Genomic DNA, 3978 nt, shown 5'->3' on the forward strand with positions numbered 1-3978 from the left:
GTGGAATGCCATTGCACTTTCTTAATATTTCCCAGGTTCAGTTGTCTATTTCACAATAAAATTTTTTCATTTTACTCCTAACCAAGAATGAGACTTGTAATTTGACATGGTGGTATCAGAAGTGGAATAAAGATACATATCTTTTGCAACATGGAGGAATTTCAGGTGTGGACATAGTATCAGTGAGTCATTTGGGTTCTACATCTCCATGATGAACTCTCAATGGTCATATGAAAGTAAATGACCTCTAGGCCCACAAGCCCATTATTTGCAATGTAGCTCTACAATGTTTTTGTTGGGGGTATTTGTTTCTTTCTTCCTAGTTGTGTTTTTCTTTGTTTTGTTTTTATTTAACTTGCATATTTGTCTCACTATCTGTTAGAAACATGGAGAATGCCAGCTTGGGCGTTTGCTGAGCACTGCCATTGTGAGCTCCTGCTTATCCTGTGGCTGAGCATTTGCCCCTACAACTTGCTTATTTCTGTCTATCTGTCTGATTGGTTTAAAATAAAGTAAGTGAATAGTCTGCATACATCAAACAGTTATGATAGTCCCAGGAATTAATGAAAATGAATTTGTTTTGTCAAAGGTTTTATGTTTATATCTATGTCAACCTTTAGAATAAAATTGTTAAAGAAAAGCATTTCTTAATGACTCCCCATTTGTCAGTTTGTCATCCTTTGGTGAAGTGTGTGTTGCTATGATGCTGGATGCTATGTCATGAGTATGTCAGATGCAGCAGGGTCACCCAGAATTCACAGGTTTTAGCAGAGCTTCCAGAGTAGGAACAGACAATGAAGAAGGACGTGGTATCCTCTTCTGAGGAAGCCGCTGCTGAAAACCATAGGCATAGCTTCAATACATTGTCAGATACTGAAGGCCTTATGAATGGAAGCAGAACATGTCAAAGATGCGCTAGACTTCACAGCAGTTCTCAACCAGTAGGTCGCGACAGTGGGGCAGGAGGAAAGCAAAAGGAAACATAAGAAGGACCAAGGAAAGCAATGGATAGAGGTATAAACAGCGGTGTACATATGTAGATTCATTAATCCACAAAAATAGAGGTATTGACCCATGTGCATATATTTATACAGCAATACACTGAGGTAGGGGATGGAATTTTGGCCTGTGCTCATACCTTCCCTCAATACAAGAACACTTTGTTCTAACCAATCAGCAGTCTGAGATGTTCACCCTCCTGCCACAATCGCTGAAGACAAAATGGGTGCATAGCAAATATGGAGAAGAAGGTGGATGGTGATTGGCTATTAAAAGATATAGTGTCTGATGTCTTAAAGGCTTGAAGTTACACAAGCTGCCATTTATCAGTGAACCAACAAGTCCACATGGAAGAAGCACAATACTGGTGTGATCATGAGGAGTCAAGGGGACCAGGTAAAAGGCATCAGCAGACACATAACAAACAAAAACGTATTGTTGAGAATGAGGGGGACTGGAGCAGAGATCCAAAGTCCTTCTGTAGACAGTGGAACAATCTACCCACAGAGGGGCCACAGGGAAGGGATGAGTCACCAGGGTGCAGTGAAACATCTATGAAACACACTATATTCTTGTGGTTCTTGAGGTTTCCTCACTCCCCACTACCATGACCCCAGTGCTGCTTCTCCACCCAGACTAGACCAGAACATGTACACAGGTATTCAAAGGATGGGAACTCACAAAACACAGAATCCATGGACAGGAGTGGGAATAGTGATACAAGCAGGTTACGGGGGAGAGGGGGAGAGGAAGAGAGAAAGGGGGAACTGATCGCAATGATCGACACATAACCATACACCCCTCTACAAGGAGAAGAACAACAGAAAACATGGGGGAAGGGAGACAGCAGGCAGTGTGAGAGATGAAAATAGTAACAATGTAATAGCTATCGGGGTTATGAGGGTGGGGTGGGTGGGAAAGAGCTGATATCAAAGTCTCAATAGAAAATAACTGTCTAGAAAATTGATGTATGGATTGTGATGAGTTTTACGAGTCCCCAACAAAATGATTTTTTTTAATCTTCAGAATGCTGCTTGGTGTAATACAGGATATGAGAGAAGCAGTGCAGAATAAGGACACAATGATAGAGGAGGCGAAGGCCAGGATAGAGGGGATAAAGTCCATGCACCAAAGGGAAATACAAGACCTAATGGGTGAGGCAACAGAAGCAAAACACAAGATAACAGACCTCACCAACAGACTAGAAGAGGCAGAGAATCATACCAGCCATTTCAAGGACAATCAGACAAACTTCAACAAATGGGAAAGACAGTAAAACAAGATAATCAAAAGGGTGGAAGAAAACCTGAGAACGACAGATGTTATGAAGAGGAGCAATATTCAAATAATTAGTCTTCCTGAACAAGACAAATTAATGATGTCAACAGCTGAATTAGCATGGAATTTCTGGAAGCAAACTTCCCCACCTTAAGGAATGGGAATCAGACATTCATACAGGAAGCAAGAGGACACCGATTAGAATTAACACCAGGAAAAACTCACCAATGCACATAATAGTTAAATTATCCAACTTTAAGGAAAAAAGAGAACATTTTAAGAGCAGCAAGAGAAAAAAGGCAATCACATACAATAGTGCTCAGGTAAGAATATGCTCAGACTGATAAGCATATACCATGAAGAGGAGGAGAGAGTGGAGTAACATCTTCCCAAAGCTGAGAGAAAAAAGTGTCAACCCGAAATCCTCCACCCTGCCAAAGTATCTGTTAAGATAGATGGTGAGATCAGAGTCTTCCTGGACAAAGAAAAACTCAAAGACTATATCATAGGACAAGCAACCCTGCAAAAGATCCTGGCTGACTCACTGTGGTCAGAAGAGCAGCATCCACCAAGCACAAGCAGAAGATCACCATATAGAATAGCTCAATTCAGAAGTCAATGCACCGAAACAATTACCAAGATAACATTGCCTCAGAGGAAAAAGAAGTGTGCCCCCCACATAGACACAGCCTACTGCTATGAAGGGAGATGGGGAAACACCCAACACAAAAGGTTCGAAATGACAGCAGTTAATGTACAAATTGTGGTAGTAATGCTGAATGTCAACAACCTGAACCTGTCCATTAAAAGACAGTGGTTAGCAGATGGGTTCACAAAACATAGCCCATTAATCTGTTGCCTGTAAGAGACACATCTTAAGTTCACAGACAAAATTAGGCTAAGAATAAAAGGTTGCTGGAAATATACCAGGCAAACAGCAACTTTTTAAAAGCTGGAGTTGCAATCCTCATCTCCAATAAAGTTGACATCAAGGTGCAAACCAAAACAAGAGACAAAGAAGAGCACTATATTATGCTCAAAGGATCAGTAGACCAGGAACCAGTAAGGATAATAAATATATTTGTGCCTAATGAGAGACTGTTAGGCAATTGTTCGTCAAACATATTATTTTTTTAAATCCAATAGCCAAAATCATAGTCAATGGAGAAAAGATTAAAACAATCCCACTGAAAAGGGGGACTAGAAAAAGATGGTCATTGTCCCCACTTCTTTTCAACATCATACTGGAGGTCCTCGCTAACAACATAAGGCAGCAGAAGGGCATTAAAGGTGTCTGTCTAAGAGAGGAGGAGGTGAAACTATCATTATTTGCAGACAGCATGATTCTATACATTAAAAACCCCCAAAGCTCCACAACAGGAATACTGGAAGCATAAAGGAATCCAGAAGAGTGGCAGGACACAAGATCAACAAACAGAAGGCTATTGGTTTGCTCTATACATTGGACAAGACCATGGAAGAGGAGATCAAGAAGGCAGTACACTTCAAAATAGCTAAGTACAAACTGAAATATCTAGGAATATATCTAACCAAAAGACTTATACAGGGAAAGGTTTCCTATTACAGGAAACCAAAAGTGACCTCCACAAATGGAAGAATATCCCATGCTCATGGATCAGAAGACTCAATAGAGTAAAGATTTGAATCTTACCCAAGGCACTTTATAAGTTTAATGCTATC

The 3978-nt window shown here is 40.5% G+C and overlaps 1 pseudogene; it reads right to left on the reverse strand.

The window, feature by feature from the left end:
- Positions 1 to 3978, reverse strand: part of LOC105979067 — a 175948-nt pseudogene that overhangs the window by 130451 nt on the left and 41519 nt on the right.

This window comes from Echinops telfairi, unplaced genomic scaffold (genome assembly GCF_000313985.2).
Source record: "Echinops telfairi isolate 266 unplaced genomic scaffold, ASM31398v2 ScPeMD7_23;HRSCAF=83, whole genome shotgun sequence".
NCBI lineage: Eukaryota > Metazoa > Chordata > Mammalia > Afrosoricida > Tenrecidae > Echinops > Echinops telfairi.